The sequence below is a fragment of the Pecten maximus genome, chromosome 5 (assembly GCF_902652985.1).
Source record: "Pecten maximus chromosome 5, xPecMax1.1, whole genome shotgun sequence".
Taxonomy (NCBI): Eukaryota; Metazoa; Mollusca; class Bivalvia; order Pectinida; family Pectinidae; genus Pecten; species Pecten maximus.
In genome coordinates, this window is record NC_047019.1 from 40,301,991 (window position 1) to 40,316,962 (window position 14,972).

Here is a 14,972-nt window from a genome sequence, read left to right on the forward strand (position 1 = left end):
GTTGTGATGGCGAATGTTGCCTGTATGTTTTTCCAATATTTAAATATAACGATTAAGTATAGATTTCGAAGATTTATGATATAGCAACAAACACACATCTGATGAATTAACTGTCTCACAAGACATAAAAACATCGCCCCATCATCGTTCTAGTGACTAGAGCTGGAGCTGACGGGAAACTCGGAAATCTCCGAGCGATATCGATCGACGCTGAACCCGAAGTGAGGCAGGCTTGGATCCTGTTTGGTAGAATTAGTCGCTTTGGGAAGCAGACGGTTGGCTTGTGTACAGCTTATCGCTTTCGGAAGCCACAGGACAGTGAAACTAAGGATTATTATTACTATGTGAACTCAGACAGCGTCGTAATAGTCACACATTCCGAAAGCTGGGAGTAGAGAACAGACTCGGGATTATAGGTCCAAGAAAAGGTAAGAATGCGTTTGTGCACGAAAGTGTTTGCATATGCGTGTATTGTATGTGTGTTTGTGTGTGTGTGCTGTTGCACACTGTCAAAATTTACAATAGGACACCAGCTTGAAAAAGAATATGCCATGAGCTTGCACTTGCTTTTATAAAGTTGATCTTGAAACCTGCTAATACCATTGTAATGTACTTATTGTTAATTTATAATATGATTGCAGTTTGATATTCAACAATGCCTACATATATCAAAAAATGTTCAAATGATGGTTTGTTTAACCAGGTTTAGGAAAGAAAACATGACCATAGCCACATTTGTAGTACTGCGATACAGGCTTCCCTGTAAACGATGCCGTGGGGTATAGTTCTGGACCAGTAGACCAGAATGTACTTTAATATTTAATTACACTTCCATTCGATAGCCTACCTTTACGACGGGAATGAACATGACATCTGTGTTCAATTCTATTGATTGTTTGTACACCAGCCCTTATGTAATAATACTCTTTGGCATACGCTGGTGGACGTGACTGGCCCACGGACACTCGAGTAGTCCGCACACAGGTGTGTCAGGGGTCTCGAGTGGTCCACACACAGGTGTGTCAGGGACTCGAGTGATCCACGCACAGGTGTGTCAGGGGTCTCGAGTGGTCCACACACAGATGTGTCAGGGACTCGAGTGATCCACACACAGGTGTGTCATGGACTCGAGTGATCCACACACAGGTGTGTCAGGGACTCGAGTAGTCCGCACACAGGTGTGTCAGGGACTCGAGTGATCCACACACAGGTGTGTCATGGACTCGAGTGATCCACACACAGGTGTGTCAGGGACTCGAGTAGTCCGCACACAGGTGTGTCATGGGTCTCGAGTAGTCCACACACAGGTGTGTCATGGACTCGAGTGGTCCACACAAAGGTGTGTCAGGGGTCTCGAGTGGTCCACACACAGATGTGTCAGGGACTCGAGTGATCCACACACAGGTGTGTCATGGACTCGAGTGATCCACACACAGGTGTGTCAGGGACTCGAGTAGTCCGCACACAGGTGTGTCAGGGACTCGAGTGATCCACACACAGGTGTGTCATGGACTCGAGTGATCCACACACAGGTGTGTCAGGGACTCGAGTAGTCCGCACACAGGTGTGTCATGGGTCTCGAGTAGTCCACACACAGGTGTGTCATGGACTCGAGTGGTCCACACAAAGGTGTGTCATGGGTCTCGAGTGGTCCACACACAGGTGTGTCAGGGACTCGAGTGATCAACGCACAGGTGTGTCAGAGACTCGAGTAATCCACACAGGTGTGTCAGGGACTCGAGTGATCCACACACAGGTGTGTCAGGGACTCGAGTTGTCCACAAACAGGTGTGTCAGGGACTCGAGTGATCCACACACAGGTGTGTCAGGGACTCGAGTGGTCCACACAGGTGTGTCAGTGACTCGAGTGGTACACACACAGGTGTGTCACGGGTCTCTAGTGGTCCACACACAGGTGTGTCATGGGTCTCTAGTGGTCCACACACAGGTGTGTCAGGGACTCGAGTGATCAACGCACAGGTGTGTCAGAGACTCGAGTGATCCGATCCACAAACAGGTGTGTCAGGGACTCGAGTGATCCACGCACAGATGTGTCATGGACTCCAGTGGTCCACACACAGGTATGTCAGGGACTCGATTGGTCCACACACATGTGTGTCAGTGACTCAGTGATCCACACACAGGTGTACCGGTCACGCGATTGGGCCACACACAGGTTTACCGGACACGCGATTGGTCAACACACATGTCCGGTACTCCATTGTCCACACATATACATGTCAGGGACTTCATTGTCCACACACACTGACAGGTACGAGAGACGACGTGTATGGTCCACAAACAGGTGTGTCACAACGTCAGTGGTCCATGGAAAAAATAGTCATCAACGTAAGCTTAAAACACTTATCAGCGGTAATTTTGGACCATAGAAATCAACTAATAGTTTAAAAGATCGCTTTACCCTGAATATCGAAATCCCACGACTTTTAATAATATGAGTATGCGTAACCACCGTGATATCGTCATGTGATACAATGTATGGCCATATGCATGCCAGGCAGCCCAAGGGACATATCACATGGATACTTCATCCTCCGATCAATGGCCACCATCAGGGATGTATTGTTGGCAGCGTTTATCTCCGTACACAATGGTCCATATACTGACCTTCACAGGGGTTTTCTATGTACTGTTAACAACTATTGGTGTATTTCAAGAAAACATTCTGGTTCACCTAAGTTCTGTAACCAGTTAAATGCCTGCGTTATAAAGAATGTCTTAAGACGGTATTCAACACGGAGCCAAACCGAGCATCAATATCACTAACACGGGCGTGATCTATGAACTGGTATGAAATATTGATGATGCAAATTAGTAGGACATGTCAGAGTTAACAGTGAGCACGTGTCGTTTCTTCAGATACTGTATCATTTGTGTAAAGGAATTTGTAAAAGGTACCCACGACCTGACCACGGTATTATTGGTGCTGAACAGTCCAAAATAATTTCATTTGGCCTTATGCACCCTTTGATAATATACCAAAGTCACATTCATACTGTCCAACCTGTAAAACATCATACATGTAGCATTAAGTGAATTACCGCGAAGAAAGGAAACATTAGTCTAACTAACGAGTCCTAAAAGGACGAAACAGCTGTATGCTGTCCTTAGCATATAACTAACGAGTCTTAAAAGGACGAAACAGCTGTATGGTGTCTTTGGCATAACTAACGAGCCCTAAAAGGACGAAACAGCTGTATGGTGTCTTTAGCATAACTAAAGAGTCCTAAAAGGACGAAACAGCTGTATGGTGTCCTTAGCATAACTAACGAGTCCTAAAAGGACGAAACAGCTGTATGGTGGCCTTAGCATCACTAACGAGTCCTAAAAGGACGAAACACCTGTATGATGACCCTAACAACACTGACAAGTCCTTAAAGGTCGAAACAGCTGTATGGTGTCCTTAGCATAACTGACAAGTCCTTGAAGAATGAAACAGCTGTATGATGTTCATATCATCAATAACGAGCCCTAGATGACGGCACAGCTGTATGGTGTCCCTTACAACACTGACAAGTCCTTGAAGGACGAAACAGCTGTATGATGTCCCTAGCATCAATAATGAGTCCTAGAAGGACGGAACAACTGTATGGTGTCCCTAACAACACTGACAAGTCCTTGAAGGACGAAACAGCTGTATGATGTCCCTAGCATCAATAACGAGTCCTAGAAGGACGGAACAGCTGTATGGTGTCCCTAGCATAACTGACGAGTTCTAGAAGGACAAAAGAGCTGTGTGATGTCCCTAGTGGCACGTGCGAGTTCTAGAAAGACGAAACAGCTGTATAAAGCCCCAGGGAAGAGTCCGTGAAGAACGATATAGCCGGACGAGGCATCGCTGCATCACTGACGAGTCTTAGAAGGACAAAACAGCTGCGTGATGTCTCTTGCATCACTGATGAGTTCTAGATGAACGAAACAGCCGTGTAATGTCCCCAGAATTACTGAAAGACGAAACAGTCGTATGATGTCCCTAGCATCACTGACGAGTCCTAGAAGGACGTAATATTAAACTAATGTTTGGTTCTACTGTATCTTACTCTCTGCGGTATCTAACTATCTACTGTATCTAGCTCTACTGTATCTAACTATCTACTGCATCTAATTCTCTACTGTATCTAACTCGCTACTGTATATAACTCTACTGTATCTAACTCTCTACTGTATCTAACTCTCTACTGTATCCAACTCTCTACTGCATCTAACTCTCTACTGTATCTAACTCTACTGTATCTAACTCTACTGCATCTAACTCTACTGTATCTAACTCTCTACTGTATCTAACTCTCTACTGTATCTAACTATCTACTGTATCTAGCTCTACTGTATCTAACTCGCTACTGTATATAATTCTCTGCTGTATCTAACTCTCTACTGTATCTAACTCTCTACTGCATCTAATTCTCTACTGTATCTAATTCTCTACTGTATCTAACTCTCTACTGTATCTTACTCTCTACTGCATCTAATTCTCTACTGTATTTAACTCTCTACTGTATCTAACTCTCTACTGTATCTAACTCTCTACTATATCTTACTCTCTACTGTATCTAACTCTCTACTGTATCTAACTCTCTAATGTATCTAACTCTCTACTGTATCTAACTCTCTACTGTATCTAACTCTACTGTATCTAACTATCTACTGTATCTAACTATCTACTGTATCTAACTATCTACTGTATCTAGCTCTACTGTATCTAACTCGCTACTGTATCTAATTCTCTACTGTATCTAACTCTCTACTGTATCTTACTCTCTACTGCATCTAATTCTCTACTGTATCTAACTCTCTACTGTATCTAACTCTCTACTGTATCTAACTCTCTAATGTATCTAACTCTCTACTGTATCTAACTCTCTACTGTATCTAATTCTCTACTGTATCTAACTCTACTGTACCTAACTATCTACTGTATCTAACTCTCTACTGTATCTTACTCTCTGCTGTATCTTACTCTCTACTGCATCTAATTATCTACTGTATCCAACTCGCTACTGTATCTAACTCTACTGTATCTAACTATCTACTGTATCTATCTCTACTGTATCTAACTATTCACTGTATCTAATTTTACTGTATCTAACTCTACTGTATCTAACTCTCTACTGTATCTAACTCTCTACTGTGTCTAACTCTCTATTGTATCTAACTCTCTACTGTATCTAACTCTCTACTGTGTCTAACTCTCTACTGTATCTAACTCTCTACTGTATCTAACTCTCTACTGTATCTAACTCTCTAATGTATCTAACTATCTACTGTATCTAACTCTCTACTGTATCTAACTCTACTGTATCTAACTATCTACTGTATCTAACTATCTACTGTATCTAGCTCTACTGTATCTAACTCGCTACTGTACCTAATTCTCTACTGTATCTAACTCTCTACTGTATCTAACTCTCTACTGCATCTAATTCTCTACTGTATCTAATTCTCTACTGTATCTAACTGTCTACTGTATCTTACTCTCTACTGCATCTAATTCTCTACTGTATCTAACTCTCTACTGTATCTAACTCTCTACTGTATCTAACTCTCTACTGTATCTAACTCTCTACTGTATCTAATTCTCTACTGTATCTAACTCTACTGTACCTAACTATCTACTGTATCTAACTCTCTACTGTATCTTACTCTCTGCTGTATCTTACTCTCTACTGCATCTAATTATCTACTGTATCCAACTCGCTACTGTATCTAACTCTACTGTATCTAACTATCTACTGTATCTATCTCTACTGTATCTAACTATTCACTGTATCTAATTTTACTGTATCTAACTCTACTGTATCTAACTCTCTACTGTATCTAACTCTCTACTGTGTCTAACTCTCTATTGTATCTAACTCTCTACTGTATCTAACTCTCTACTGTGTCTAACTCTCTACTGTGTCTAACTCTTTACTGTATCTAACTCTACTGTATCTAACTCTCTACTCTATCCAACTCTCTACTGTATCTAACTCTACTGTACCTAACTATCTACTGTATCTAACTATCTACTGTATCTAACTATCTACTGTATCTAACTCTACTGTACCTAACTATCTACTGTGTCTAACTCTCTACTGTATCTAACTCTCTACTGTATTTAACTCTCTACTGTATCTAACTCTACTGTATCTCACTCTTTACTGTATCTAACTCTCTACTGTATCTAACTCTACTGTATCTCACTCTTTACTGTATCTAATTCTCTACTGTATCTAACTCTCTACTGTATCTCACTCTACTGTATCTAACTCTCTACTTTAACTAACTCTACTGTATCTAACTCTCTACTGTATCTAACTCTCTACTGTATCTAACTCTCTACTGTATCTAACTCTGTACTGTATCTAACTCTCTGCTGTATCTAACTCTCTACTGTATCTAACTCTCTACTGTATCTAACTCTCTACTTTAACTAACTCTACTGTATCTAACTCTCTACTGTATCTAACTCTCTACTGTATCTAACTCTCTACTGTATCTAACTATTTACTGTATCTAACTCTCTACTGTATCTTACTCTACTAAATCTTACTCTACTGTATATAACTTTCTACAGTATCTAACTCTCCACTGTATCTAACTCTACTGTATCTAACTATCTACTGTATCTATCTCTACTGTATCTAACTATTCACTGTATCTAATTTTACTGTATCTAACTCTACTGTATCTAACTCTCTACTGTATCTAACTCTCTACTGTGTCTAACTCTCTACTGTGTCTAACTCTCTACTGTGTCTAACGCTCTACTGTATCTAAATCTCTACTGTATCTTACTCTCTACTGTATCTAATTCTCTACTGTATCTAATTCTACTGTAACTAACTCTACTGTATCTAACTCTCTACTCTATCCAACTCTCTACTGTATCTAACTCTACTGTATCTAACTATCTACTGTATCTAACTCTACTGTACCTAACTATCTACTGTATCTAACTCTCTACTGTATCTAACTCTCTACTTTATCTAACTCTCTACTGTATCTAACTCTCTACTGAATGTAACTCTATCTAACTCTCTACTTTATCTAACTCTCTACTTTATCTAACTCTCTACTTTATCTAACTCTCTACTTTATCGAACTCTCTACTTTATCTAACTCTCTACTTTAACTAACTCTCAGTTTGTATTTTAATATTCTTGTTTGTCTTTGTATAAACGCTTCTTAGTTTTAGGAGTAGAATGGTTATTGCTGATTGATTGTGTGTGTATAGATGACTTCACTGACATGTGTCATCCATGACGGATGTTTTAATGTAAATGAAGTCCAGCTGCCCAGGGATAGTATTATACCTAGGTATTGGTCACAGCGGTTTATTTAATCCGGTGTCTAATCCCGTTCTCAGTTCACACTAATTGTTAAATATTTACGTGACTTTTATCATCAATACTTTCCTCGTTCAGTAAAGTACACACAGACCGTGTCGAAAACATACCAGTCCTTGAAGCTGTGTCAATAATAACCAGCGTTCAAGTATCTGTACCTTGCCCCCGCCATCATCACTGCTGGTTTCCAAGAGTAACTCTACCAGGTAAATTATTGATCAAATCATGTCAAAGTAGCGATGTTCTGCCTGACTGTGACAGAGCCACGTATACTGTCGCTTAAAAGGCTAGGTAAAGTAGTGTGGGCGGACCTCCTAATCGATCATACTATATATATATTGTTAACTCTCTACGCGACATAAATAAAACCTCGTCTATCTTTCTTTTCCTGTCGACCCCCAAAGCAGAATCCACAATTAACCGAAAGAAAATGTTGCCGGTTGATTAAGCACGATATGTTATTGTGTTGGCGTGAGGAAATGAATAGAGGACATGCTACATCCGCTTCCGGTTAGCAGAAAAAAAAAAGAGATTGTTTTACCGCTAGTCGGGATTGACAAATCAAAATGATCTCTTTGGCCGGAAATCAACTCTTGCCGCTCATACGCACGATAAAAACTAATGATTTCTACAGCTGTATGCTACCGGACATTCGGCCTGGTACATATGTGTGTTGGTCAATGAAAAATATGTTAATTTATTACTCGATGATTTGTTATTGCATTGAATAAAAATAATGACCCAATTAAAAATGATTTTTCACGTGCGAGAGGTCACTGTCCCATTCTGTCGCCCCTTTATTATAGGTACGTGTCATACACTTGTTTTCAGTTTGACATATGACGATTGTATATGTGGAACATGAGTTATGATCAATATGCCCCACGTGCAGTAACCTATACTCCTGCCATAAAACATATAAAACATCAATTCAGTCCAACTCATTAATCACTTAATGTCGATTGGTTTGGTTTGTGAGATGAGAAACCAGCACATCAGTGCTAGATTTATGATATAGCTACTAGCTGGTATTAATGGAAGGAATTGATGACCTACTGTCGATATGAATTATGCGTACATGGTAAATTAACTGTGAAAGACATGAAATATCTTGTGAATGATACAGGAACGTCACTAGGGATCAAGTCCTGTATGGTGCTTTAATTCATTGCCTAATTCAATACTTGTTGTTTATTCCATCACTTTCCCCGTACAGTATACACTTTCCCAAAACAATAATGAGATTAAAACAAGCGTCAAATGCGAGGTTTCGTTAAAACAAAGTCAACCATCGTAATTCAAACTTCTACCGGATCGAATGTTTTAAATTCAAATGCTTAGTTTTCTACTTTTTTAAAGTTAACTACAGCATATACAGAATAACTCATCGTTCATGGCCTTAAAATGTTTCTTAGTTTGTAACTAAATATTGTATATAATACTAGTGAGTGAGAAGCCATGGCCCGAGCAACCGCATATTATTTAACGAGAGTATGGTATTGAAACGTTTACACGCATTAGGTATACTATGATGATGCGAAAGCGAGTAAGAACAATATTTTTTAACGTGGGAAATTATAGAAACATATTTACATATTTCTAAATATACTACTAGTAAAAATTCTCTGTAAAATATACAAGCTGATGAAGACCATTCATGCCTGCCTGGTAATCTGAAGGGTTCTGATGTTAATATCGCCTTAAAAGCTGCCTTGTGGCAATTTCAACATAAAAACTTGGCATGTACGGAAAACGAAAATCTTTTCGACCCATCCATGTCCACATTCTTTGCAATCCCGTTTTCCACATAGTTTTGAAAATGGCCGCCATCGCCAGGACACATGATCCTGCGAGATTTCAGTGTTAACAGATTTTTGATACGTGTAATAAATTAAAAACTATATTTTCACTTGGTGACACAATAGTAAATCTGCTGTTTGATAATCAATAAAAACTTATTTACTTTTGAGCAATAAGAAAAGTAGCATTATTCACAGCAAATGAATGTTCCGATTTTGCTACTGTGCTCGGATCAGGAAGATTTATTACTGAACTAATCCCTTACATGAAATAATATTTCAATTTCTACTCAAGTTGGACTCAATGAAACTACCAAACTTAATCTGTTTCATTTGCTCATGAATTTGACCAGATTAACACTGATCAGTGCGTATGAATACATGGTTAAAATCTTTCCGCGGAACGATTTCTCTTTTTCTACATTGTTGTCATAAACATGGATTAATTATTAAAATTATCAAATTTATAATGTATTCTTGTATTTTATGAAAGACCAGATATGCTAGATACTTCTATTTTGATAAAATAATGCTGTTTTTAATCCTAAAAATGCGGACTATTTTACTCGACCGACTAGACATGCACAATCCGGAACTCCTCGGGCTTTTCCGCATTTGGACTTGCACAAGCTTCGGGACATTAATATCTAGACCGACTTTTTTATTCGAAAAAAAAACAATTGAAATATATAAAATTTGTCTCAAGAGCAACTAAATTCATGACCCCATGAAATCGACCAAATCAAGATTCAATCCTTAAATGAAGTTCAGTTCCTTGTGGCATATTGTTTCAAATGAAAATACCGTAATGCGGCCTTGGGAACACGACATGGACGATTGGTTTTCATTGCAGCCAGGGAACACGATGTACACATTTAGTGTCCCTTGATAATATATGAAAATAAGATAATAAAGACATGTACATCTTTGTTTACCGTTTTCTTAAACACCTTAAACTTTCGGGATTGTTTCTGTCAGGTTTTCGGTCCATGTCTACTCATTGAACCAAAATAAAACGGAGATTTTAAGAAATTGCCGTCGTTGATAAAATGGATTTCATCTGACAATGCACGAACATAACAAGTTTATCGGACATTCAAAATTGGACTTGTTTTTTTTTTGTTTTTTTTTATCATATTTTATTTTTGAATGTTCGCATGTAAGTATATGTATCATATTTTATACATGACATGAAATCACATTGTACTACCAATCATCTCACATACTTGAAAACAAAATTGGACTTGTTTACAAAAACAATGACGCCTTGGTTCCCTCTCGGACTCTGCACTCTAGTGCCGCCCGCCTGGGGATACCGGTGGCGTCTTTGTTATAGAGCAATGCATTACATGTGACATAAACAGATCATATACATTGCAAGCTTTCAACGGCAGCGTGTAGGTGTCACCTGATCTGTGGCATCTACTTCCTCCATAGTTTCCCGTGATATTACTGCGTCGTACAGCTACTAATTGTTCTAAGCTGTTCTATTCTTTGTTCTGTATTGTTCTATTCTTTGTACTGTATTGTTCTATTCTTTGTTCTGGGCTGTTCTATTCTTTGTTCTTCGTTATTCTATTCTTTGAGGGGCCGCGGTGGCCGAGTGGTTAAGGTGTCCAGACACTTTATCACTAGCCCTCCACCTCTGGGTTGCGAGTTCGAAACCTACGTGGGACAGTTGCTAGGTACTGACTGTAGGCCGGTGGTTTTTCTCCGGGTACTCTGGCTTTCCCCCACCTCCAAAACCTGGCACGTCCTTAAATGACCCTGGCTGTTAATAGGACGTTAAACAAAAACAAACAAATTATATTCTTTGTTCTACGTTCTATTATTTGTTCTACGTTGTTCTATTCTTTGTTCTATGCTGTTCTATTCTTTGTTCTACGTTCTATTGTTTGTTCTACGCTGTTCTATTGTTTGTTCTACGCTGTTCTATTGTTTGTTCTACGCTGTTATATTCTTTGTTCTACGTTGTTCTATTCTTTGTTCTACGTTGTTCTATTCTTTGTTCTACGCTGTTCTATTCTTTGTTCAACGTTGTTCTATTCTTTGTTCTACGCTGTTATATTCTTTGTTCTACGTTGTTCTATTCTGTGTTCTACTTTGTTCTATTCTTTGTTCTACGTTGTTATATTCTTTATTCTACGCTGCTCTATTTTCTCTTCTACGCTGTTCTATTATCTATTCTACGCTGTTCTATTATATGTTCTACTCTATTCTATTATCTATTCTACGTTGTTCTATTATATGTTCTACGCTCTTCTATCATCTGTTCTACGTTGTTCTATTATATGTTCTACGCTATTCTATTATCTATTCTACGCTATTCTATTCATTGCTCTATTCTGTTCTATTTTCTCTTCTACGCTGTTCTATTATCTATTCTACGCTATTATATTATATGTTCTACGCTATTCTATTATCTATTCTACGCTATTATATTCATTGCTCTACACTGTTCTATTTTCTCTTCTACGCTGTTCTATTATCTATTCTACGCTATTCTATTAGATGTTCTACGCTATTCTATTATCTATTCTACGCTATTCTATTATATGTTCTACGCTCTTCTATCATCTGTTCTACGCTGTTCTATTCTCTGTTCCATAATTTTCTATTGTTTGTGGTGTCTTTTTTTTTTTTACAGTACTGTACTTTTCTTTTTTCTGCTATGATTCTTTTATACTTTTCTCTGTTCTGATCTGTTTTTTACATTTTGTACTCTTCTTTTCTCTGTTCTGTGCTGTTTTATCCCGTTCTACCGTGTTATATACCGTTCTGTGCTGTTCTATCCCGTTCAATACTGTTCTTTTCCGTTCTGTGCTGTTCGATCCCGTTCTGTGCTGTTCTAGCCCGTTCTGTGTTGTTCTATCCCGTTCTATGCTGTTATATCCCGTTCTGTGCTGTTCTTTCCCGTTCTGTTCTGTTCTATCCCGTTCTACAGTGTTCTATCCCGTTCTATGTTATATATATGGCGAAACATGTGTCTGAACAAAGATGAAAGAGGGTGTCCAAAGTATAGCAAAGAAATGTTCTGTATTGTCTGATATTCCCTGGTGGTGATGTGCTGGTCCAACTAATGTCTGTGTACTTGCCTCAGACCAATTCTTCGAGTTGACCCGAGGGTACAACGCACCAGTCTCGCATTTGTATTTTACTCCCTGGAGCACTAATACCATAATATGTCTGACAAGACGATACTAGTCGCTGCCTGACAGATCAGCGCGTGTCCGCAACAGTTAATACCGCATCTACCAGACAATCTACACCAAAATGGTTATCAAAGATGGTTTTCTATGTGACATTTGCCTAATGACAGTCGTGAAGTTTCGCCTCTATATGATTGCTAAGGCCTTGTCGAATTTAAATCCAACTGTATGCGCTGTCACGAACGGCATTGAAAATTTGTCTGGCTTTTCCCGGCGATAGTGAGATTTCTGTCGATCACTAATGTCGTGGCCAATTGAAGGACATTTTGATATACATTCAACATAAATGATCGATTTACGTTTTCCTTAGCGAGTTCTGACATGTAATTTTTGTGAAGCTTGGAATGCATTTGAGGTATTTAATTATGGATTACAGGCAGACATAAACATATATATTAATGCCGTCAGCCAACTGTAACAGACATTAGTGGAAAAGACGAGATACAAGTCATGTTGCTGAAAAGATTACAAAATAAAATCAGGAAATCAAACAGTAAAATACCATGACGATATCTAACGGGAGCTGTAATTGGTAACTGTTGATATTAAAACAATGTTTACGTACGATATAGACATGCAGTATAATTTGGTCGCTTCTACAGAAACTGCATCTATCGAATCTATAATTACGCAAAATGCTTTCAATGCGAAAATAAATTACATGTACTACTAAAATGTGTTCGTTTACATTTGTTTTAAAGTATTCGTATTGTTACCAAATCAATTTAGATAGGTTAAAAGTTGGTTCGAGTGTGGAATAATCAATTTAGTGAGGTTAAACGGCGGTTCGACTGCGATATAATCAATTTAGTGAGGTTAAACGGCGGTTCGAGTGTGGAATAATCAATTTAGTGATGTTAAACGGCGGTTCGAGTGTGGAATAATCAATTTAGTGATGTTAAATGGTGTTTCGAGTGTGGAATAATCAATTTAGTGATGTTAAATGGTGTTTCGAGTGTGGAATAATCAATTTAGTGAGATTAAAAGGTGGTTTGAATGTGGAATAATCAAGTTAGTGGGGTTAAACGGTTTGGTTTGGTTTGGTTTGGTTTATTTTGTTTAATGTCCTATTAACAGCCAGGGTCATTTTAGCGTTAAACGTTGATTCGAGTGTGGATACTGCATATACAGTAGTAGTGCTGAATGTCAATGACAATGACAATAACAATGACAATGACAATGACCACTACCAAATACAGCTGGTTATTAATTCAAAACATGTAACGCGGTTACAAACTACCTAATTCGAATCTGTCCGTGTATGTGTGACGTCATCAACTCGACAAATACTTGTCAGACAAAACACACCTTGCTCGTTCTTTGTTTAGGCTTCTCATCACTACACCTGACAAATATAAAAACAGTCTAACCATTATAAAATAATGTCAACCATTGTAAAATCAGTCTAACCATTATAAAATAATATCAACCATTGTAAAATCAGTCTAACCATTATAAAATAATGTCAACCATTGTAAAATCAGTCTAACCATTATAAAATAATATCAACCATTATAAAATAGTCTAACCATTATAAAATAATATCAACCATTATAAAATAGTCTAACCATTATAAAATAATATCAACCATTATAAAATAGTCTAACCATTATAAAATAATATCAACACTTATAAAAACAGTCTAACCATTATAAAATAATATCAACACTTATAAAAACAGTCTAACCATTATAAAATAATATCAACACTTATAAAAACAGTCTAACCATTATAAAATAATATCAACACTTATAAAAACAGTCTAACCATTATAAAATAGTGTCAACATAATCTACTGACTACTAGTGACTGGGCCTTCTTTTGACCAATCTCTTTCTAGTTCTACAGTAATATAGACGTATAGTCACTGCCGCCTATGATAACATTGTTGACCTATATAATGTCCAGGTAGGCTGTAGGGTCGAGAGCTTGGTAACAAGGTTACAATAAGTGACGTATAATTGGCAGGGTTTCACTGATCATCATATAGGACGTATAGTTAGATATAATGAAGACATATCCTGATAACGCGTCCCTTCAATTACTGATGTCAGCGAATACGAATCGTCCGTTAATTAGTAGGTCTCGTCAGTCCTTATAATCGTCCGTTAATTAGTGGGTCTCGTCAGTCCTAATGATCGTCGGTATAGGCTGTATCGTTACATAGATAGGGGTAATTCAGCTCTGACCAGATAAGGAAACAATCATTTGACTACTAACCAGTGACCACCTTTGTCCTTTCTAGGACATCAACACCTGTTAGCGACCGCCATCAATTACTCTCCCGTTATAGCAGACAAAGGACGAATTGGAGGCGAACTAGATAGACAAAAGTCATTTACTGTAAGGTGACATTCTCTCGTGGCTCCGAAGGAAAGGAAGGAAAGTTAATAAATGGCTTTGTTTAAATATTTATAGAACAAAAATGGCAGCGACACAGTTACTGGGGAGATCGAGGTCCTTTTTCCATGGCAAATAAGGAGAATGAACTCTGTATTTACTAAAAACGACTCAACAAAAATGCGTATAGTTTGACTCTAGAAGGATCGGAGATCGCACCTTGTTCTTCCTTCAAGGACATAAGACAAGGAGACACAACGTTGTGCAAATAAAGA

General features: G+C 38.3%; 1 protein-coding gene across 1 annotated transcript in view; it reads left to right on the top strand.

The window, feature by feature from the left end:
- The first annotated feature begins 236 nt into the window (after positions 1-236).
- Positions 237-14,972, top strand: part of LOC117328016 (synaptotagmin-12-like) — a 63,796-nt gene continuing 49,060 nt past the window's right edge. Inside the window, exon 1 of the mRNA XM_033885320.1 lies at positions 237-428. The gene's annotated coding sequence lies outside the window, so the exon portion shown is untranslated. The remainder of the gene's footprint in view (positions 429-14,972) is intronic.